This window comes from Pleurodeles waltl, chromosome 7 (assembly GCF_031143425.1).
Source record: "Pleurodeles waltl isolate 20211129_DDA chromosome 7, aPleWal1.hap1.20221129, whole genome shotgun sequence".
NCBI classification, from domain to species: domain Eukaryota; kingdom Metazoa; phylum Chordata; class Amphibia; order Caudata; family Salamandridae; genus Pleurodeles; species Pleurodeles waltl.
The window spans coordinates 1,029,632,439-1,029,657,555 of NC_090446.1; the positions used below are offsets into that span (position 1 = coordinate 1,029,632,439).

Consider the following 25,117-nt stretch of genomic DNA (forward strand, 5'->3'; position numbering starts at 1 on the left):
ACAATTGGCAGATTAGGGGTTAATTATTCTTTAAACTGCTGGTAGAATTCTGGGGGTAAAACCACTGGGACTTGGTACTTTGCCTTTTTGAGTTTCCTAATAATTGAGTTAATTTCTTCTTCTGAGATGCCTGCTTCTTGTCAGATTAAGTCTTGTTTAGAGCAAGTCTGAAAGGAGATGTCCCCGAGACATGCAGCAAGATTTGTGGGTGTTGGGTATATTTCTCTGGATTCTATTTTCTTAGGGACCTTCTGAAATGTTGTGAATACTTCCTAGTCTTTTGTTCTGATCTGTCCACTGTCAATGGATGTTATTTTCATTTTTTCTATTTCTCGTCTTACAGTAGGTAGCAAGTAGTTTTCCATCTTGGCTACTGAATATATGGTATTTTACTTTGATTGTTAGTAGTATGCTATCCGTAGCAAATGTGTTTTCTTGTTTTATTCAGTTTTCAATTTTATAAAATGTAGAAGTGTTATCAGATTCTTGTTTTGAATGTATATATCTGCATGCTTTTAATTTCTCTTACAATCTTTTTGTTTTCCTGTAGTGTTTTTTCTATCATTGGCAGTGAATTTCATGATTTCTTCTCGAATGGTGAATTTGTAAGCGTTTCATGCGGTATCTAAGGACAGCTCAGGTGATTCATTGAAATTAAAGTACATACTTGTCTAAGGTTTGGATATGCTGCTGAAATTTTATATTATGCAAGATTAATGCACTGAATACCCAGTGTGGAGATGTTCCTGTATCATTTGAAAAGGTGAATTGGTTCGTGATAGAAATAACTGTGTGTCTGATGTAAACTATGATTGTCTCATTTGGTAATTTTTTGCTGATGAGAATATTGTAAATTCTGGGAAATGAGTTGTGTGGGTGTGAGGATAAGGTGTATTTTTTCAGATCTGGGTTGGCAATTCTCCATGTGCCCAATATGTCTTTTTCTTCGGTCATTCTTCTGGTATTTGTCTGGGTGTACCTTGTGTCTGACTTCCTGTCTAGGACAAGATACTAAAAGTATTTCAATCTCCTCCTAGAGTAAGACTTGCTGTTCTTGAGGTACTGCGGATTAAGTATTGTATTTCATCCCAAAATCTGTGGGTGCCAAAGAGGATGGCATATGTCCCCTCTTTTATTTGTATTGTGCCTCTTGCCCATCTTTCTGGTGAATCTAATATATATGATAATATATAACAGTTTATTCTTTACTGCCTAGTGAAGCAAAACTGCAACACATGACTTATCCTAACCATATATGCTATGTGTTGGATTTTTTGCCATTTTGTTTCTGTCATGAACTCTAGGGACTTACCAGAAGTCTTTGTTCTGTAGAAGTACACAGAGGCGTGCTCCAACTCTCTCAAAAGCCACTCCAGATCCACACAAATTCAACGTGAATCAGAAATTTCCAAACAGAAAGGGGAATGGGATGAGAGAAAGATAGCTGGTGCAAGGTTTTCTCCGCATCAGACAGAATTTGAGATCCATATTCTGCTCTACAAAAGAAAATGTAACTTTTTTCAGTTTTCTTTTGACTGCTATCTTGAGCTAGATTTTAATATCACTTCGTTTTAAAACAAACATAGCTGGTTTACACAAACATCTTTCTCAGTAACAGTCCTTAAATGTCTTCTAGCCTGTAAGTTGAACTATAAAAAAAAAATCACAATGATTACTTTTTATTCTAACATTCTCTATAGAGAGAATAATACACGTATGTCAGAGAACTCACCCTACTTCTCACACTCTCTGGAGAAAAAATATGAAATGTCACATTAACATAGGAGATGAGTTAACAGCACTCACAACCCAGTAAAGTTCACAAAATATGCAAAACGTTCCGTATTTGAATTCTTAAAAAAAGGATACATGCGTGAAAGTACACCTCCCTACCAGACTCCCAAGACCTGTAGTAGTGCCATGAGAAGCACACATCCAAGGCAACAAGAAGACCAAAGTGTGGCTCCACAAACACCAGTGTTTCCAAGACTACAGCTTCAAATTTGGGAAGTAATTTCACTCACTTCACCTTCTTCTTTTATACAGAAGATTCAAGATAGCTGCTACCACAAAATCTTGCAAGTTCAGATTTGCAAGTCCTGCAACATTTTGTTTTAGTTTCATTTTTACTTTGTGGACTCCTTGTCTGAACCTACCATTATCTTTGATGAGGCATAACTGAAAACAAATTCTGGCAATGGGAGTGTGTTACAGAATTTTGCACTGAGGTTCCATTTCCTTTTAATACACCCTGTGAGCCCATCTCTGTATTCCTCTTCCAACTTATCTTGGTCATGACAATTTCTTGAAGACATGTTAAGTATATATATTTTTTCGGGAGAATGTATAGGGGGATGATTTTGTTATTTAAGCCTTTTACATCCAGAAGATGCAGTTTATGCTTTTTAGGGTCGAGCCTGCGTTGCATGCGCTCGCACATGCGTATTGCAGCGAGACTCTTTTGTATTTAGAAAAGGGCTCGGTGCCCTGTCAACTTCACGTCAGTGTTTTTTATTGGTTCGTGGACTTGCCTAATAAAATCTGCTTGCTTTCATTAGTCGAAGGCAGGCATAACTCATTCCTTTTCCGGTGGCTAGCCCTCCTCGAGCGCAGCGACCAAGTACAGAAAACATGCGAGGCTCGCTGTTTTCCATCGGGCTCGTGGACTTTTTTTCTCTAATTTACGAGCGCGATCTCGCTTGGCAGAAGTCGAGCGCTTTACATAGTTAATTTCACTTTTTCGGGTTATGTACATAAATGCACTTTTGCCCGATAGGTGAAAAGTCGGGTTAGGAGTTTACAACGCGATCAGCTCTAACATGAGCAAACGCGAGACCCGTTGCATTGTAAATGCTTGTTATTATTTCCCTCCTTTAAAAGGTTTCAAGTTATTTGGTGACTGTTTGCCCTTGTCTCTCCCTCTTGCACTGTATTGCATGTAGTGTAGGGTATTGTCCCAAAAGCGCAGACCCCTCCGGTGAACATAGCATGATATGTGAGTGATTTGAAACATGGTGTAACTGTGTTAAAGTATTTTTGTTAGACGGTAACATACTTCTTGCGGGGAGAGATGGTTCTGGCACAGGTCCTTTTCTCAATCAGTTTTTGATCATTCATGGTTAAAGTACTTTGTTTGTTTTGATTTGTTATGTGATTCTTTGATGTCTATGTTTTTCTGATGAGGTGATTACCTAGTTTCCATTTTTTTGCTCGGACCAACCATCTAAGAAGTTACCTAGTTCTTCTGGCTCCTCAAATATTAGTTCTATTAAGATATGAAACTGCATTTTTCCAGGACAGATTGCATTATATATGATGCTGTCCTCTCATTTTTGATCTGAGATTGAGAAATGTCTTCTTCTTTGCTGCTGTGGCTTTCACAATGTCCTGCAAGATAAACACTTGCTGCCCTGCCCATGTAAATTTCATTTTCTTTTTCACCATTTTTAATATGAGGAGTGCCTATGGTTTTTTTCGTTTGAATCTTTATTGAATTTTTTATTTTGCAATACAAAGATAATGCAAACAATGAATAAGACAGCATACATTTAAAGGTGTAATGCCATACAATCGATAAAGGACGTCATGACATATGAAATATATCAACAGCATTGTTGGGCAGAAGTGGGAAACGGCCTCAAAGGAGCCGGCAAGAGGAAAATAAAAAACAAAGACCAGGCTTAAACTATGAAACATGTCTCAACAATATTTCACTTCATATATGATAGCAGATCAATACTTTAATCCTTGTGAATATACAAAGGTGGAGTGATGACGGGTGAAACAGTGATCATTTTGGTTACACTTTAATGTTTATGGTGTTAATATAACAGTAACAGACCATACAACTTTGAACCCCATCCAGTTCCCACACCTAGCACAGACAGCATAAGTACACATGTCCCAGCCATGAGTTGCACATAATTGAAGCTTAATAGGAGAGTGTATGTGTGCAGAACATCCACACCCAACAAAAGGAAAAGGCCAATGGATAAAGATGGTAGGCGTGTTGTCCAGGTGTCCCTGTGGGCCGCTGTCTAAGTCATTTGGGGATTTATACTGGAGTTCAGCTACAATGGTGTCCCAGTAAGTGGCAATGGGATATTTCCTTAGTCCAAGGTTATCTTCCTTGTGTGAAGCACTGCTAATTACCCACATATTACATCACTCAGGACAACTTTGATGACACCATTGATAATATCAATGTAACATTTGCAGTAAAAGTATTTAGCAGAAAACTGTGTGTGGCGGGGGCGCGAGTTATAGTTACCTTAGGGCACGAGTTATAGTTATCCCTTAGAGGCTGTCAACATGGGTGGGTGCACATGCACCCGCCTCCTTGGGCAAATTGTGCCCAGGGGTATCCATCCCCCATGACCTGCCCAGAATGTAAAGGGGGGAACATGCAAACCCCCCTCCCTGGGTTAATAATGTCCCTAGGAACCCCCATCCCCCTGGGCATGACCAGAGTTTAAATGGGGGACGTGAAGTCCCTTCCCAGGGCCAATTTTAGCCTCGGGGACCCCATAACTGGGTTCTCACCTTAAATTGTGGGTACCTTGGTCCAACCCAATGCACCCATTTTCTCCTTAAAGGAGGCTGTGGGGTGAAGGCCATTGTAGGTCCCGGGAGGCCAGGCGGGCTAGGTGGGAGGTGAGAAATAACAGGTGGCATGCGGGAGCAACAATGAGGGAAAAACTAAGGAGAAGGCAGTGAAAACGAGGGAAAAGCATGGAGAAGGCACACAAAAGACAGGGGAAAAAGCAGGGAGAAAGCAGTGAAAACGAGAGAAAAGCAAGGCGAAAGCACACAAAAAAACAGGGGAAAAGCAAGGATAAAGCAGTGAGAACTGGGGAGAAGCAAGGAGAAGGCATTAAAAAAACAGAGGAAAGATCAAGAATAAAGCTGTGAAAACGATGGAAAAACAAGGAGAAGGCATACAAAAAATTGGGGGAAAACCAAGGAGAAAGTAGTGGAAAGGAGGGAAAAGTAAGTAGAAGGCACACACTGAACAGGGGAAAAATCAAGGAGAAAGCAGTGAAAACAAGGGAAGTGCACGAGAAGGCACACAAAAAATGGCATAAACAAAACAAGGAGAACGCAGTGAAAATGAGGGAAAGCAAAGAGAAGGCACACAAAAAACAACGGAATGAGCAAGGAGAAAGCAAAAAAATTGTTATAAACATTTGCACCCGGGAACTGGCCCACCCAGGGGGTACTGTATAAACAAGCACAGGAGACTGCACTTGTTTGTTTTGAGGTTTTTTTTGTTAAGTTTGCATGGATTCACATATCCTCTGCGAATTCTCTGCAAAAATAAAAAGAAACAAAATTTGGGCCCCAGCGGCCACCGTGCCTACGGGGTCATGGTATTCCTACCCTGCCGCATTTTGTTTTTTTAAGCCTTTTTTCTTGGGATTCGAAAAAGTCTGAGTCTCAAGATGGCTGGCAACACTTTCTGGTTGAAGTGTAGACAACCAATCAGATCTCTGCATGAGATCTGTCATATCTGCAGAGGATTCTCATCCCTAGATATCTTTTTTTGGTTTAATATCTACAAAACTACTGAATGGATTTACACCAAAGTACGAAAAGCATGCTTTCTGGACCAAGATCTAGCTTTCTGCCAACGTTGGTGTAATTCTGTCCAGCGGTTCGGGCTGTAGCTGTGTCTAAAATACCTATTGAAAATTGCATGTGAAAAACATGTTCTAGGATTCCCCCTCCCCTTTTCCTCAACCCCTGCTTGACAAATCACCGCAGAACTTTCCAGACAGCAGCAGAAGAGAGTTGTACACTAGTTTTGAGAATTTTGTGAAGCTTCATCAAAGGGCGTCAAAGTTACTGGCAAAACAAATTTGTCTATGGAAACTAGGTCCTAACTGAGTTTTATTACACAAAAGGTAAAGTGAAGGAGTTGCTGTATGTTTCACGACCATGATCGGCAGGCACCCACTGCATGAGGAGCAACGGCTTAGGTAAAACACTGAGAACTATATATATATATATATATATATATGAATATATATATATATAGTGGCATCACCACTAGGTAGTTATAGTTAAGACCTAGTTTCTATATTTACTTGCCTATATCTTTGGCGCCGCTTGACAAATCTTCATAAAACTTTCCAAAACAATTTGCCACTCCCGTCAGCTGCTGCCTGGAAATTTCAGGGTGATCCATCAGGGGGGCTGAGAAAAAAGGGGGGGTTCCAAAACATGTTTTCCCTATTCATTTTTCCATAAGGATTTTGAACAGCGATAGCGCAAAAACTACTGGACGGAATGACACCAAATTTGGCAGGGAAATAGGCCCTGGTCCAGAAAGACTGTTTTTTTGTTTTGGTGTAATTTTGGTAAGTAGTTTTAAAGAAATAAAAGAAAATCCAAATTTGTTTATCTAGGTACGCAAAGGATTTGTGACCTCTTTCAATCTCATGCTGAGATCCGATCGTTGACGTGTTGTCAGCCATCTTAGGACTCATCTGAAGCCGAGTCTCCATATAAAAGTACAACATAAAGAGAGGGGGGCAGGTACAAACACCCTCCCCCCTTAGCTCTGGTGGTGGGGTCCCAAAGGAACCCCCAAGGGATAAAAAACATTTATTAACATTTTACGGATGGAGTTAAAATAATACAATAAAAAAAAATATGTAGGGACTGCAGGGGAGTCCTTGAGGGCTATCTCATGTTTCCAGGTAGCCCATAAAGGGCTTAATTGTTTTTTAGAAAAATAAACACAAACTCAGAACTCCGTGTGAAGTGGAGGTTAGGGTCCAGCTGGACTCATTTACTTAAAAAAACAAAATAAAATACAATTATTATAGTTTTCAAAAAATTACATCTTTTATTTTAAATCGAATACAAATATCTCATTATAAATATATGAGATATTAAAGCTTTAAAAACTCCAACTCTTTCCCTCTCACCTTCTTTCTCTCTCTGTCTCTCTCTCAATCAATTTCTCCCACTCAGACACTTACACAACTGCTCACAGAGCCACTCAGACACTCACTCACAGACCCACTCAGACACTCATGCACCCACTCACAGACCCATTCAGACACTCATGCACCCACTGACACACCCACTGACACCCTCATGCACCTACTCACAGACCCGCACAGACACTGACACACCCACTAAAACACTAATGAATGCACTCGCACACTCAGACAAACAATCTGACAGCCACTCACACCCCCAGATACACCCTCTCATACCTATTCTCACACCCAGAGAAGCACCGGCCAACTCCTGCCGTGCACGGCTAAAGGGGCATGAACAGCATGGCTCTGGGTGGTTAGGCGGTGTTTGCCACAGGGTCTGGCTGCAGGCAGGTCTTGTGGGTGACCTCCCCTGCGCATGAGTGAAGGGTGTGCACGGTTCAAGGCTAGGTGCTTATAGGGGGTTGACCTCAGAGCCTGGCCAGAGGCCACGCCTGTTGGCCATCCATCGCCGTGCACGTTGAAGGTTACAATAACTCTTGCCCTAAGGTAACTACAACTCGAGCCCTCGCCATGCACTGCTAATTACCCCACAAATTAGAGCACTCATGACATCTTTGATAACATCATTGATAATATCAATGGAACATTTTTTAGTAATAGTTACCTTAGGGCATGAGCTATGGTTACTTGGGGTAACTCTAACTATAACTGGTGAATTTCTATGGTTTCGTAAATGTGAGCCTAACTGTAACATCCCTGAAACCTTTGTTTCTTTTTCAGTGAATATACGTGTGTGTCTCTGTATGTGTTTGTATATAGACACACACACACACACACACACACCTGCAAAAAGGCATGCACGGTGAACAAGTTTCTTACCTTCAGTAACAATTTATCTGGTAGAGACATATTCTAGTTGTAGATTCCTTACCTTAGAATTTCCCCAGGAGTCAGACTGGATCTAGAGCTTTTTTCTTTGAGCAGTAGCCTTGCGCACTGTCAGGTGGCGTCAGTCGACTCCACGTCTGACGTTGGTGTCGTGGTTGCCGTGATGACATTGGGGTCAAATATAGGCACCACCTTTGGGCAGTGACGTCAGTTTCTTTACACGACTTTCCACGCCAAAGCACGGAGCCATGAAAAACACTGAAATGTTGCGCCAGAGCTAAGGCCCTTAAAGGGGAATCCCTGTCCCTAGAAATCAGTTCGCAAGTGGGGAGGATGGGTGGGCCGGTAAGGAATCTGCAACTAGAATATGTCTCTACCAGATAAATCATTACCGAAGGTAAGTAACTTATTCATTTCATAGAGAATTCTAGTTGCAGATTCTATACCTTAGAATAGATACCCAAGCAATGCCATCTTCAGAGGTGAGCTGCGAACCAAAATCATACTAAAAAGCCCTGCAGGACCGAACGACCAATGTGGTCATGTCTGTGGACCTGACTGTCCACACAGTAATGTTTAGTAAACGTGTATAATGATGCCCACATTTCTGCATGGCAGCAGCCCAGGACAGGAACCCCGCATGCTAGCTCTGTGAATGAGCATGCAAACACTGTTGAGGTTGCTTCTTCACCAAAGCGTAGCACATTTTGATGCAGAGAGGCACCCATCACGAGGTGGTACGCTTCTGCACCGCCTTCCCTTTCTTCACACCCACATACCCAGCAAAGAGTCGATCATCCACCCGAAAATCTTTAGTGCGATTAAGATAGAACGCCAATGCTATTTTTGGATTCGACGGTGGAGTCTCTCGTCCTCATGTGAAGGATGAGGGTGTGTGTAAAAAGTAGGCAAAGTGATGGATTGGCCTACATGAAAAGGTGTGACAACCTTGGTAGGAAAAGGAGGCCCTTGTGCGTAACACTAGCTTGTCAGGATGTGCAGACAAGAATGGAGGCTTGGAAGACAGAGCCTGAAGGTCACTCACTCTGCAAGAAGAAGTAATAGCCACCAGGAAGACAGTCTTAAGGGTAGGGCGCCGCAAGGGACAATTTGTAATGGCTCAAAGGGAGCACCCATCAAATAAGTGAGGACAAGATTGAGATCCCACTGAGGCATGATAAATGGAGTTGGAGAATACAAGTGGGTTAGACCTTTAAGAAATCTACCTAAATAGGGGATTTGAAAAGTAAAGGTTGATCTGTCAATCTAAGAAAAGTCGATATAGCTGATAAGTAGCCTTTAAGAGTGCCCAAAGCAGAACCTTGACGGGAAAGTGAAAGAATTAATAAGAGAACCTCAGAAAGAGGGGAGAGAGGGGATCAACGGACTTGTCTGTACACTATGCCACAAATTTGTGACAACGATAGGCGTATACCGTTTTGGTGGAGGGACGTCTGGCTGCCAAGATAACATCACAGACTTCGGGTGGAAGGTCAAAAGCCATCAACTGCCACCGATCAATCTCCACACAAGAAGGCAGAGACTGGACAGGTTCGAGTGAAGAACTGTCCCCGGCTGCTGCGACAGAAGATTCTCCAGAAGGGGCAGTCTGATTGGAGGATTTGCTTCCATGCTCAGTAGCTCTGGATACCAAACTCTTTGTGCCCAGTTCGGAGCCACAAAGAATGACTTTGGCCCGGTTGTTCTTGATCTTCTTGAGAATTCTGAGCAGAAGTGGTATCGTCAGGAAGGCGTACAGGAAGCCTGAGCTCCACTTGAGACGAAAGGCGTCGCCGAGCGACAACCGCCTTGCAAACTCCAATGCACAAAACTGCAAATATTCCATGTTCTCTGCGGAGGCAAACAGATCTAACCAAGGCTCTCTCCACTGTTGAAATAAATAGACCTTGCGACAACTCCAAATGGAGGCGCCATTCGTGATTGACTATGCATCAACAACTGAGTTTGTCTGCTCTGGCATTCAGAAAGCCCGCCAGATGTTGAACCACCAGGGAAATGCCCTAATGTTCCAGCCATGCCCAAAGGAGAAGAGCCTCTTGACAAAGGATGTATGACCCCACTCTGCCCTGTTTGTTGCAGTACCACATGGCAGTGGTGTTGTCGGTGAACACATGCACCACTTTCCCTTTGAGAGAGGGAAGGAATGCTCTCATTGCAAGTCTAATCGCCCGGAGCTCCAAAATATTGATGTGGAGCTCGGACTATGCTGGAGACCAGATGGTCTGATCTCCGCCTCTCTCTTGTGGTCGCCCCATCCCAGAAGTGACCCATCTGTCACAACTGTGAGATCTGGTTGGAGAAGAGAGCGGGATCTGCCCTTGACCCATTCCTGATTCGAAAGCCACCACTACAGATCTTTTGCAGTCCCCTCTGAGATCTTGATCATGTCGATGAGATTCCCCTGGTGCTGCGCCTACTGGAAATTCAGGTCCCACTGCAGAGCCCGCATATGCCATCTGGCATCTGGTACAAATAGGATACAGGAGGCCTCAGAATCATTCTTACCGAAACCCGGGATAGAGGCTGAAACATCAGAATCATAGCCTGAATATCCCAGACTCGCTCATCTGGAGAATAGGCCCAAAAATGTGCTGTGTCCAGAACTGCTCCGATGAAAGGGACTGTCTGAGAGGGAGTCAGGTGTGACTTCGGCATGTTTATAGTGAATCCCAGCGAATGCAGAAGGTTCGCCGTAGTCTGAAGGTGGGAAACAACATTCTGGGACATGCCTGCCTTCAACAGACAGCTGTCAAAGTAGGGAAAGACTGAAATTCCCGACCTGCGCAGATGAGCAGAGACCACCGCATGACCTACCACAAATCGTAGGTTAGACGGGGAAATGAAAATAAGCGTCTTGCAAGTCCAATGCCACCATCCAGTCTCCTGGGTCCAAGGCAGAAAGAACCTGAGCCAAGGTGAACATTTTGAACTTTTCATGGCCAGAGGGGAAGTCTTGAAAGGGAGGGAGTAGCCCCTTCGGACGATCTGCAAAGCCCACCTCTCTGTCATGATGGATTACCAGTGCAGCAGGTGATGGCTTATCCTTCCACCAACTGGTCTGAGGTGGGGAGAAGGACTAGGAAGGTTTAGAGACTGCAGCCGGGGTGGGGCGGAGTGGACTGGGCAGACCTCTGGTTCCCTGTCCCACGAGCCCATGGGATTCCGCGTCCCTGGCTGCGCAGAAGCTGTACAGCATGAGCGGCACAGTGGCTATGGAGGAGATGCGACAGGGTGCACCTTCTGTGGCCAAGAAAGGCGCGAAAGGCAGACTGTTGGAGGTGAGGGGCAGTGGAAAGTCCAAGGGACCGAGCTGTAGCCCAGGAGTCCTTGAATCTCTCTAGTGCAGAGTCCGCCTTATCTCTGAATGAGCCATTAAAGGGCATGCCCATGAAGGTCTGTTGGACATCATCTGAAAAACTGGAAGTTCTTAACCAGGCGTGGTGTCGTAATGCCACTGTCGACGCAACCGATCTGGCCAGAGTCGGTCATGTTCAGCCCACATTTTATGGTGAACATGGCCGCATCGCTCCCATCGGCAACAGCCTGGGAGACGATCGCATGGGCCTCCTCTGGGATCTGCGGCAGAACTTGCGTGACCTAATGCCCCAAAAGGCATGCGATGTTCACTGACCGCAAAGCCAGACTGGAGGAAGAAAACATCTTCTTCCCAGTATTAACCTGCCTTTTTGATTCCTATCCGGGGGAGCGGAAGTGAATGCGCCAGATGATGAGGATGCCTGAATGACCAAGCTCTCAGGTGTGGCACAGCGTGTATCTGATTATTATTCCTGCCTTTCAAACCCAAATTCAACAGCATAGCTTGATTCTCTGTTCCCTGTGATGTACCATGTCATGACACGGTGCATTTATACTACACAATGTAATAGAGTTTGTCAATCACATAGAAGAGGCACTTACTCTTGAGTCTTGTATTGTTATAATATATGCAATTGATGGATAGACACAATTGTAAGAAAACATGAGATAATATCAAATACTGAGAGAACTTACATTACACAGTTACTTTTGAGAAATACTGTTTATGAGCTATCTCTTGATTTATGGCCCTGAAGAAGTAGGGTTTCCACTGAAACAAATGTTGGCTGCTAATATCAACATTGAAGCCTGCATCAAGCAAAAATGAATTAACTTGTTATTTGAAATTGTGAGGCTATGCTACAGGTACCTGTATTATGGATTTGAATATTTTGATTCTTGCATTGTATGACAAGAACTCAATTACATAAACCGGCATTTTTCTTTTTTTAGATTTTAGGGTTTGGTGATTCTGCTGATATCTAGTCTAAGAGCATTTCTGCCGGGACAGCCCTTACATTAATGCACAGTTGTACATATAGGGCAATGGCCAGTCCTGTAAGACTACTGCACTATTTTTGTTAGTGAGTTCCAGCGCCTCTTACCTACATGGATAAATAAACACAAGAAATCCCACACTATTTAAAAATGTTTTATTCAAATATATTGCCATATAATAGTGCAGACTATATGAATAGATGTAACTAGAACAATAAACATTACGGTTGTAATAGTAAAAGCGATTAAACAGTCTATTAAAAAGAATTGCAACATTTTAGATGGTACTTATTAAATTCATGCATTAAATAATTAAACTAGCCTACACTAAAACCCCTCTTTCTAGCCCCTAAATAAATCTATCGTCACAGCTAATTGTCCATATATTATGCCAGATGACCCCTAAACACACACATTTCTCCTGGAAAACAAAGTTTTTTTGTAATTAGTTACTGTGCTTTGAGTAGATAGAGCTGTGAAAAGCATAGATAAGGCAGCTCAGCAAGCCCGTGGCTTTCAGCTAAGATGTTTTAAGTATGCAGCTCGCATGAAAACTCAAAAAAAAATCTGAAGGTACCTCTCTTCCTAGATGCTTAAATACCCTTTTCTTGTTATTATGAAAAGGCTAGACTTCATGATTAATGATGTAAGATGCAATAATTTGTAAAAGCATTATGTTGCTCACTTACTAAAATATAATACATATAATTCACATTACCACATGATATATGAGCAACTGGTAAATTACCAATCTATAATAAAACACACTTTATATGACTAAACACATGCAACTAGTACTACAATGAAGTACACATTAATAAATAACAAGTGTGCATAATCAACTAAATCTAATGGAAGCACATAAGTAGAAAATGCAAGCATATCTCAAACAAGTGGCGGGTGCCATACTTTTCTTTGCTCAGATTATTGTTTGATATTTTGGTGTCTGCAGATTTTTCTTGAAATATATCAACTGCAAATGTAGCAACTTTGTATTTGTTGCTCCATATGTATATCCCACTTATTTTTGGGTTTCTCCTTAAGTTTCTTAGTAGGGTTTAAGAGCTATTCTAAGAAGAAGGGGAGAAAGAGAGGGTACCTCATCTTGTGCCTCGCTCAAGTCACAAGTCATTGGATAGTGTATCTAATAGTACATTTGATTTTCATTAGCTGTAAAGGATTTTGACTGACTGTAAAATCTTTGGGTATGTTATAGCATTTATGTGTTTCAAATAGGTATATCCATTTTACAAGGTATAAAGCCTTTCCTGAACCATGTGTAATTTTACACCGTATTTCATTACACTCCTCTTCGGTACATGCCATACTAGTGGGAAAATTTGTGGTGAAAGCAGAGGATCTTCCTTTAATAATGCCCATTTGTTTTGTTTTTTATTAAGGAATGGAATAAAAGGTTTGAATGCTCGGATAGTACCCAAAATCTTATCATTTGCATTTATTAATAATAGAAGTATGAGGTTTTTGGAATGCTCTAGGTGTTTACCTTCTTTGGGTAATACACTGATAGTGTAGCCTCTCAATGCACGCCTTATGGGGGTTATTTATGAAGTGGTTGTATACAATTGGCAGATTAGGGGTTAATTATTCTTTAAACTGCTGGTAGAATTCTGGGGGTAAAACCACTGGGACTTGGTACTTTGCCTTTTTGAGTTTCCTAATGATTGAGTTAATTTCTTCTTCTGAGATGCCTGCTTCTTGTCAGATTAAGTCTTGTTTAGAGCAAGTCTGAAAGGAGATGTCCCCGAGACATGCAGCAAGATTTGTGGGTGTTGGGTATATTTCTCTGGATTATATTTTCTTAGGGACCTTCTGAAATGTTGTGAATACTTCCTAGTCTTTTGTTTTGATCTGTCCACTGTCAATGGATTTTATTTTCATTTTTTCTATTTCTCGTCTTACAGTAGGTAGCAAGTAGTTTTCCATCTTGGCAACTGAATATATGGTATTTTACTTTGATTGTTAGTAGTATGCTATCCGTAGCAAATGTGTTTTCTTCTTTTATTCAGTTTTCAATTTTATAAAATGTAGAAGTGTTATCAGATTCTTGTTTTGAATGTATATATCTGCATGCTTTTAATTTCTCTTACAATCTTTTTGTTTTCCTGTAGTGTTTTTTCTATCATTGGCAGTGAATTTCATGATTTCTTCTCGAATGGTGAATTTGTAAGCGTTTCATGCGGTATCTAAGGACAGCTCAGGTGATTCATTGAAATTAAAGTACATACTTGTCTAAGGTTTGGATATGCTGCTGAAATTTTATATTATGCAAGATTAATGCACTGAATACCCAGTGTGGAGATGTTCCTGTATCATTTGAAAAGGTGAATTGGTTCGTGATAGAAATAACTGTGTGTCTGATGTAAACTATGATTGTCTCATTTGGTAATTTTTTGCTGATGAGAATATTGTAAATTCTGGGAAATGAGTTGTGTGGGTGTGAGGATAAGGTGTATTTTTTCAGATCTGGGTTGGCAATTCTCCATGTGCCCAATATGTCTTTTTCTTCGGTCATTCTTCTGGTATTTGTCTGGGTGTACCTTGTGTCTGACTTCCTGTCTAGGACAAGATACTAAAAGTATTTCAATCTCCTCCTAGAGTAAGACTTGCTGTTCTTGAGGTACTGCGGATTAAGTATTGTATTTCATCCCAAAATCTGTGGGTGCCAAAGAGGATGGCATATGTCCCCTCTTTTATTTGTATTGTGCCTCTTGCCCATCTTTCTGGTGAATCTAATATATATGATAATATATAACAGTTTATTCTTTACTGCCTAGTGAAGCAAAACTGCAACACATGACTTATCCTAACCATATATGCTATGTGTTGGATTTTTTGCCATTTTGTTTCTGTCATGAACTCTAGGGACTTACCAGAAGTCTTTGTTCTGTAGAAGTACACAGAGGCGTGCTCCAACTCTCTCAAAAGCCACTCCAGATCCACACAAATTCAACGTGAATCAGAAATTTCCAAACAGAAAGGGGAATGGGATGAGAGAAAGATAGCTGGTGCAAGGTTTTCTCCGCATCAGACAGAATTTGAGATCCATATTCTGCTCTACAAAAGAAAATGTAACTTTTTTCAGTTTTCTTTTGACTGCTATCTTGAGCTAGATTTTAATATCACTTCGTTTTAAAACAAACATAGCTGGTTTACACAAACATCTTTCTCAGTAACAGTCCTTAAATGTCTTCTAGCCTGTAAGTTGAACTATAAAAAAAAAATCACAATGATTACTTTTTATTCTAACATTCTCTATAGAGAGAATAATACACGTATGTCAGAGAACTCACCCTACTTCTCACACTCTCTGGAGAAAAAATATGAAATGTCACATTAACATAGGAGATGAGTTAACAGCACTCACAACCCAGTAAAGTTCACAAAATATGCAAAACGTTCCGTATTTGAATTCTTAAAAAAAGGATACATGAGTGAAAGTACACCTCCCTACCAGACTCCCAAGACCTGTAGTAGTGCCATGAGAAGCACACATCCAAGGCAACAAGAAGACCAAAGTGTGGCTCCACAAACACCAGTGTTTCCAAGACTACAGCTTCAAATTTGGGAAGTAATTTCACTCACTTCACCTTCTTCTTTTATACAGAGGATTCAAGATAGCTGCTACCACAAAATCTTGCAAGTTCAGATTTGCAAGTCCTGCAACATTTTGTTTTAGTTTCATTTTTACTTTGTGGACTCCTTGTCTGAACCTACCATTATCTTTGATGAGGCATAACTGAAAACAAATTCTGGCAATGGGAGTGTGTTACAGAATTTTGCACTAAGGTTCCATTTCCTTTTAATACACCCTGTGAGCCCATCTCTGTATTCCTCTTCCAACTTATCTTGGTCATGACAATTTCTTGAAGACATGTTAAGTATATATATTTTTTTCGGGAGAATGTATAGGGGGATGATTTTGTTATTTAAGCCTTTTACATCCAGAAGATGCAGTTTATGCTTTTTAGGGTCGAGCCTGCGTTGCATGCGCTCGCACATGCGTATTGCAGCGAGACTCTTTTGTATTTAGAAAAGGGCTCGGTGCCCTGTCAACTTCACGTCAGTGTTTTTTATTGGTTCGTGGACTTGCCTAATAAAATCTGCTTGCTTTCATTAGTCGAAGGCAGGCATAACTAATTCCTTTTCCGGTGGCTAGCCCTCCTCGAGCGCAGCGACCAAGTACAGAAAACATGCGAGGCTCGCTGTTTTCCATCGGGCTCGTGGACTTTTTTTCTCTAATTTACGAGCGCGATCTCGCTTGGCAGAAGTCGAGCGCTTTACATAGTTAATTTCACTTTTTCGGGTTATGTACATAAATGCACTTTTGCCCGATAGGTGAAAAGTCGGGTTAGGAGTTTACAACGCGATCAGCTCTAACATGAGCAAACGCGAGACCCGTTGCATTGTAAATGCTTGTCATTATTTCCCTCCTTTAAAAGGTTTCAAGTTATTTGGTGACTGTTTGCCCTTGTCTCTCCCTCTTGCACTGTATTGCATGTAGTGTAGGGTATTGTCCCAAAAGCGCAGACCCCTCCGGTGAACATAGCATGATATGTGAGTGATTTGAAACATGGTGTAACTGTGTTTTTATTAGACGGTAACATACTTCTTGCGGGGAGAGATGGTTCTGGCTCAGGTCCTTTTCTCAATCAGTTTTTGATCATTCATGGTTAAAGTACTTTGTTTGTTTTGATTTGTTATGTGATTCTTTGATGTCTATGTTTTTCTGATGAGGTGATTACCTAGTTTCCATTTTTTTGCTCGGACCAACCATCTAAGAAGTTACCTAGTTCTTCTGGCTCCTCAAATATTAGTTCTATTAAGATATGAAACTGCATTTTTCCAGGACAGATTGCATTATATATGATGCTGTCCTCTCATTTTTGATCTGAGATTGAGAAATGTCTTCTTCTTTGCTGCTGTGGCTTTCACAATGTCCTGCAAGATAAACACTTGCTGCCCTGCCCATGTAAATTTCATTTTCTTTTTCACCATTTTTAATATGAGGAGTGCCTATGGTTTTTTTCGTTTGAATCTTTATTGAATTTTTTATTTTGCAATACAAAGATAATGCAAACAATGAATAAGACAGCATACATTTAAAGGTGTAATGCCATACAATCGATAAAGGACGTCATGACATATGAAATATATCAACAGCATTGTTGGGCAGAAGTGGGAAACGGCCTCAAAGGAGCCGGCAAGAGGAAAATAAAAAACAAAGACCAGGCTTAAACTATGAAACATGTCTCAACAATATTTCACTTCATATATGATAGCAGATCAATACTTTAATCCTTGTGAATATACAAAGGTGGAGTGATGACGGGTGAAACAGTGATCATTTTGGTTACACTTTAATGTTTATGGTGTTAATATAACAGTAACAGACCATACAACTTTGAACCCCATCCAGTTCCCACACCTAGCACAGACAGCATAAGTACACATGTCCCAGCCATGAGTTGCACATAATTGAAGCTTAATAGGAGAGTGTATGTGTGCAGAACATCCACACCCAACAAAAGGAAAAGGCCAATGGATAAAGATGGTAGGCGTGTTGTCCAGGTGTCCCTGTGGGCAGCTGTCTAAGTCATTTGGGGATTTATACTGGAGTTCAGCTACAATGGTGTCCCAGTAAGTGGCAATGGGATATTTCCTTAGTCCAAGGTTATCTTCCTTGTGTGAAGCACTGCTCATTACCCACATATTACATCACTCAGGACAACTTTGATGACACCATTGATAATATCAATGTAACATTTGCAGTAAAAGTATTTAGCAGAAAACTGTGTGTGGCGGGGGCGCGAGTTATAGTTACCTTAGGGCACGAGTTATAGTTATCCCTTAGAGGCTGTCAACATGGGTGGGGGCACATGCACCCGCCTCCTTGGGCAAATTGTGCCCAGGGGTATCCATCCCCCATGACCTGCCCAGAATGTAAAGGGGGGAACATGCAAACCCCCCTCCCTGGGTTAATAATGTCCCTAGGAACCCCCATCCCCCTGGGCATAACCAGAGTTTAAATGGGGGACGTGAAGTCCCTTCCCAGGGCCAATTTTAGCCTCGGGGACCCCATAACTGGGTTCTCACCTTAAATTGTGGGTACCTTGGTCCAACCCAATGCACCCATTTTCTCCTTAAAGGAGGCTGTGGGGTGAAGGCCATTGTAGGTCCCGGGAGGCCAGGCGGGCTAGGTGGGAGGTGAGAAATAACAGGTGGCATGCGGGAGCAACAATGAGGGAAAAACTAAGGAGAAGGCAGTGAAAACGAGGGAAAAGCATGGAGAAGGCACACAAAAGACAGGGGAAAAAGCAGGGAGAAAGCAGTGAAAACGAGAGAAAAGCAAGGCGAAAGCACACAAAAAAACAGGGGAAAAGCAAGGATAAAGCAGTGAGAACTGGGGAGAAGCAAGGAGAAGGCATTAAAAAAACAGAGGAAAGATCAAGAATAAAGCTGTGAAAACGATGGAAAAACAAGGAGAAGGCATACAAAAAAATGGGGGAAAACCAAGGAGAAAGTAGTGGAAAGGAGGGAAAAGTAAGTAGAAGGCACACACTGAACAGGGGAAAAATCAAGGAGAAAGCAGTGAAAACAAGGGAAGTGCACGAGAAGGCACACAAAAAATGGCATAAACAAAACAAGGAGAACGCAGTGAAAATGAGGGAAAGCAAAGAGAAGGCACACAAAAAACAACGGAATGAGCAAGGAGAAAGCAAAAAAATTGTTATAAACATTTGCACCCGGGAACTGGCCCACCCAGGGGGTACTGTATAAACAAGCACAGGAGACTGCACTTGTTTGTTTTGAGGTTTTTTTTGTTAAGTTTGCATGGATTCACATATCCTCTGCGAATTCTCTGCAAAAATAAAAAGAAACAAAATTTGGGCCCCAGCGGCCACCGTGCCTACGGGGTCATGGTATTCCTACCCTGCCGCATTTTGTTTTTTTAAGCCTTTTTTCTTGGGATTCGAAAAAGTCTGAGTCTCAAGATGGCTGGCAACACTTTCTGGTTGAAGTGTAGACAACCAATCAGATCTCTGCATGAGATCTGTCATATCTGCAGAGGATTCTCATCCCTAGATATCTTTTTTTGGTTTAATATCTACAAAACTACTGAATGGATTTACACCAAAGTACGAAAAGCATGCTTTCTGGACCAAGATCTAGCTTTCTGCCAACGTTGGTGTAATTCTGTCCAGCGGTTCGGGCTGTAGCTGTGTCTAAAATACCTATTGAAAATTGCATGTGAAAAACATGTTCTAGGATTCCCCCTCCCCTTTTCCTCAACCCCTGCTTGACAAATCACCGCAGAACTTTCCAGACAGCAGCAGAAGAGAGTTGTACACTAGTTTTGAGAATTTTGTGAAGCTTCATCAAAGGGCGTCAAAGTTACTGGCAAAACAAATTTGTCTATGGAAACTAGGTCCTAACTGAGTTTTATTACACAAAAGGTAAAGTGAAGGAGTTGCTGTATGTTTCACAACCATGATCGGCAGGCACCCACTGCATGAGGAGCAACGGCTTAGGTAAAACACTGAGAACTATATATATATATATATATATATATATATATATATATATATATATATATATATATATATATGAATATATATATATATAGTGGCATCACCACTAGGTAGTTATAGTTAAGACCTAGTTTCTATATTTACTTGCCTATATCTTTGGCGCCGCTTGACAAATCTTCACAAAACTTTCCAAAACAATTTGCCACTCCCGTCAGCTGCTGCCTGGAAATTTCAGGGTGATCCATCAGGGGGGCTGAGAAAAAAGGGGGGGTTCCAAAACATGTTTTCCCTATTCATTTTTCCATAAGGATTTTGAACAGCGATAGCGCAAAAACTACTGGACGGAATGACACCAAATTTGGCAGGGAAATAGGCCCTGGTCCAGAAAGACTGTTTTTTTGTTTTGGTGTAATTTTGTTAAGTAGTTTTAAAGAAATAAAAGAAAATCCAAATTTGTTTATCTAGGTACGCAAAGGATTTGTGACCTCTTTCAATCTAATGCTGAGATCCGATCGTTGACGTGTTGTCAGCCATCTTAGGACTCATCTGAAGCCGAGTCTCCATATAAAAGTACAAAATAAAGAGAGGGGGGCAGGTACAAACACCCTCCCCCCTTAGCTCTGGTGGTGGGGTCCCAAAGGAACCCCCCAGGGATAAAAAACATTTATTAACATTTTACGGATGGAGTTAAAATAATACAATTAAAAAAAATATGTAGGGACTGCAGGGGAGTCCTTGAGGGCTATCTCATGTTTCCAGGTAGCCCATAAAGGGCTTAATTGTTTTTTAGAAAAATAAACACAAACTCAGAACTCCGTGTGAAGTGGAGGTTAGGGTCCAGCTGGACTCATTTACTTAAAAAAACAAAATAAAATACAATTATTATAGTTTTCAAAAAATTACATCTTTTATTTTAAATCGAATACAAATATCTCATTATAAATATATGAGATATTAAAGCTTTAAAAACTCCAACTCTTTCCCTCTCACCTTCTTTCTCTCTCTGTCTCTCTCTCAATCAATTTCTCCCACTCTGACACTTACACAACTGCTCACAGAGCCACTCAGACACTCACTCACAGACCCACTCAGACACTCATGCACCCACTCACAGACCCATTCAGACACTCATGCACCCACTGACACACCCACTGACACCCTCATGCACCTACTCACAGACCCGCACAGACACTGACACACCCACTAAAACACTAATGAATGCACTCGCACACTCAGACAAACAATCTGACAGCCACTCACACCCCCAGATACACCCTCTCATACCTATTCTCACACCCAGAGAAGCACCAGCCAACTCCTGCCGTGCACGGCTAAAGGGGCATGAACAGCATGGCTCTGGGTGGTTAGGCGGTGTTTGCCACAGGGTCTGGCTGCAGGCAGGTCTTGTGGGTGACCTCCCCTGCGCATGAGTGAAGGGTGTGCACGGTTCAAGGCTAGGTGCTTATAGGGGGTTGACCTCAGAGCCTGGCCAGAGGCCACGCCTGTTGGCCATCCATCGCTGTGCACGTTGAAGGTTACAATAACTCTTGCCCTAAGGTAACTACAACTCGAGCCCTCGCCATGCACTGCTAATTACCCCACAAATTAGAGCACTCATGACATCTTTGATAACATCATTGATAATATCAATGGAACATTTTTGAGTAATAGTTACCTTAGGGCATGAGCTATGGTTACTTGGGGTAACTCTAACTATAACTGGTGAATTTCTATGGTTTCGTAAATGTGAGCCTAACTGTAACATCCCTGAAACCTTTGATTCTTTTTCAGTGAATATACGTGTGTGTCTCTGTATGTGTTTGTATATAGACACACACACACACACACACACACCTGCAAAAAGGCATGCACGGTGAACAAGTTTCTTACCTTCAGTAACAATTTATCTGGTAGAGACATATTCTAGTTGTAGATTCCTTACCTTAGAATTTCCCCAGGAGTCAGACTGGATCTAGAGCTTTTTTCTTTGAGCAGTAGCCTTGCGCACTGTCAGGTGGCGTCAGTCGACTCCACGTCTGACGTTGGTGTCGTGGTTGCCGTGATGACATTGGGGTCAAATATAGGCACCACCTTTGGGCAGTGACGTCAGTTTCTTTACACGACTTTCCACGCCAAAGCACGGAGCCATGAAAAACACTGAAATGTTGCGCGAGAGCTAAGGCCCTTAAAGGGGAATCCCTGTCCCTAGAAATCAGTTCGCAAGTGGGGAGGATGGGTGGGCCGGTAAGGAATCTGCAACTAGAATATGTCTCTACCAGATAAATCATTACCGAAGGTAAGTAACTTATTCATTTCATAGAGAATTCTAGTTGCAGATTCTATACCTTAGAATAGATACCCTAGCAATGCCATCTTCAGAGGTGAGCTGCGAACCAAAATCATACTAAAAAGCACTGCAGGACCGAACGACCAATGTGGTCATGTCTGTGGACCTGACTGTCCACACAGTAATGTTTAGTAAACGTGTATAATGATGCCCACATTTCTGCATGGCAGCAGCCCAGGGCAGGAACCCCGCATGCTAGCTCTGTGAATGAGCATGCAAACACTGTTGAGGTTGCTTCTTCACCAAAGCGTAGCACATTTTGATGCAGAGAGGCACCCATCATGAGGTGGTACGCTTCTGCACTGCCTTCCCTTTCTTCACACCCACATACCCAGCAAAGAGTCGATCATCCACCCGAAAATCTTTAGTGCAATTAAGATAGAACGCCAATGCTATTTTTGGATTCGACGGTGGAGTCTCTCGTCCTCATGTGAAGGATGAGGGTGTGTGTAAAAAGTAGGCAAAGTGATGGATTGGCCTACATGAAAAGGTGTGACAACCTTGGTAGGAAAAGGAGGCCCTTGTGCGTAACACTAGCTTGTCAGGATGTGCAGACAAGAATGGAGGCTTGGAAGACAGAGCCTGAAGGTCACTCACTCTGCAAGAAGAAGTAATAGCCACCAGGAAGACAGTCTTAAGGGTAGGGCGCCGCAAGGGACAATTTGTAATGGCTCAAAGGGAGCACCCATCAAATAAGTGAGGACAAGATTGAAATCCCACTGAGGCATGATAAATGGAGTTGGAGAATACAAGTGGGTTAGACCTTTAAGAAATCTACCTAAATAGGGGATTTGAAAAGTAAAGGTTGATCTGTCAATCTAAGAAAAGTCGATATAGCTGATAAGTAGCCTTTAAGAGTGCCCAAAGCAGAACCTTGACGGGAAAGTGAAAGAATTAATAAGAGAACCTCAGAAAGAGGGGAGAGAGGGGATCAACGGATTTGTCTGTACACCATGCCACAAATTTGTGACAACAATAGGCGTATACCGTTTTGGTGGAGGGACGCCTGGCTGCCAAGATAACATCACAGACTTCGGGTGGAAGGTCAAAAGCCATCAACTGCCACCGATCAATCTCCACACAAGAAGGCAGAGACTGGACAGGTTCGAGTGAAGAACTGTCTCCGGCTGCTGCGACAGAAGATTCTCCAGAAGGGGCAGTCTGATTGGAGGATTTGCTTCCATGCTCAGTAGCTCTGGATACCAAACTCTTTGTGCCCAGTTCGGAGCCACAAAGAATGACTTTGGCCCGGTTGTTCTTGATCTTCTTGAGAATTCTGAGCAGAAGTGGTATCGTCAGGAAGGCGTACAGGAAGCCTGAGCTCCACTTGAGACGAAAGGCGTCGCCGAGCGACAACCGCCTTGCAAACTCCAATGCACAAAACTGCAAATATTCCATGTTCTCTGTGGAGGCAAACAGATCTAACCAAGGCTCTCTCCACTGTTGAAATAAATAGACCTTGCGACAACTCCAAATGGAGGCGCCATTCGTGATTGACTATGCATCAACAACTGAGTTTGTCTGCTCTGGCATTCAGAAAGCCCGCCAGATGTTGAACCACCAGGGAAATGCCCTAATGTTCCAGCCATGCCCAAAGGAGAAGAGCCTCTTGACAAAGGATGTATGACCCCACTCTGCCCTGTTTGTTGCAGTACCACATGGCAGTGGTGTTGTCGGTGAACACATGCACCACTTTCCCTTTGAGAGAGGGAAGGAATGCTCTCATTGCAAGTCTAATCGCCCGGAGCTCCAAAATATTGATGTGGAGCTCGGACTATGCTGGAGACCAGATGGTCTGATCTCCGCCTCTCTCATGTGGTCGCCCCATCCCAGAAGTGACCCATCTGTCACAACTGTGAGATCTGGTTGGAGAAGAGAGCGGGATCTGCCCTTGACCCATTCCTGATTCAAAAGCCAGCACTACAGATCTTTTGCAGTCCCCTCTGAGATCTTGATCATGTCGATGAGATTCCCCTGGTGCTGCGCCTACTGGAAATTCAGGTCCCACTGCAGAGCCCGCATATGCCATCTGGCATCTGGTACAAATAGGATACAGGAGGCCTCAGAATCATTCTTACCGAAACCCGGGATAGAGGCTGAAACATCAGAATCATAGCCTGAATATCCCAGACTCGCTCATCTGGAGAATAGGCCCAAAAATGTGCTGTGTCCAGAACTGCTCCGATGAAAGGGACTGTCTGAGAGGGAGTCAGGTGTGACTTCGGCATGTTTATAGTGAATCCCAGCGAATGCAGAAGGTTCGCCGTAGTCTGAAGGTGGGAAACAACATTCTGGGACATGCCTGCCTTCAACAGACAGCTGTAAAAGTAGGGAAAGACTGAAATTCCCGACCTGCGCAGATGAGCAGAGACCACCGCATGACCTACCACAAATCGTAGGTTAGACGGGGAAATGAAAATAAGCGTCTTGCAAGTCCAATGCCACCATCCAGTCTCCTGGGTCCAAGGCAGAAAGAACCTGAGCCAAGGTGAGCATTTTGAACTTTTCATGGCCAGAGGGGAAGTCTTGAAGGGGAGGGAGTAGCCCCTTCGGACGATCTGCAAAGCCCACCTCTCTGTCATGATGGATTACCAGTGCAGCAGGTGATGGCTTATCCTTCCACCAACTGGTCTGAAGTGGGGAGAAGGACTAGGAAGGTTTAGAGACTGCAGCCGCGGTGGGGCGGAGTGGACTGGGCAGACCTCTGGTTCCCTGTCCCACGAGCCCATGGGATTCCGCGTCCCTGGCTGCGCAGGAGCTGTACAGCATGAGCGGCACAGTGGCTATGGAGGAGATGCGACAGGGCGCACCTTCTGTGGCCAAGAAAGGCGCGAAAGGCAGACTGTTGGAGGTGAGGGGCAGTGGAAAGTCCAAGGGACCGAGCTGTAGCCCAGGAGTCCTTGAATCTCTCTAGTGCAGAGTCCGCCTTATCTCTGAATGAGCCATTAAAGGGCATGCCCATGAAGGTCTGTTGGACATCATCTGAAAAACTGGAAGTTCTTAACCAGGCGTGGTGTCGTAATGCCACTGTCGACGCAACCGAT

The 25,117-nt window shown here is 42.7% G+C and overlaps 1 protein-coding gene across 6 annotated transcripts in view; it reads right to left on the reverse strand.

Annotated features, from left to right (window-relative positions):
• The window catches only part of ARSG (arylsulfatase G), a 1,341,775-nt gene that overhangs the window by 643,187 nt on the left and 673,471 nt on the right, over positions 1-25,117 (reverse strand). For 4 of the 6 annotated variants that reach the window (XM_069199865.1, XM_069199862.1, XM_069199859.1 and 1 more), the window contains 2 exons: positions 15,068-15,251; positions 1,313-1,496 (listed from right to left, as the gene is read on the reverse strand). The gene's annotated coding sequence lies outside the window, so the exon portion shown is untranslated. The remainder of the gene's footprint in view (positions 1-1,312; positions 1,497-15,067; positions 15,252-25,117) is intronic. The other 2 variants (XM_069199861.1, XM_069199863.1) reach the window with 2 other exon arrangements.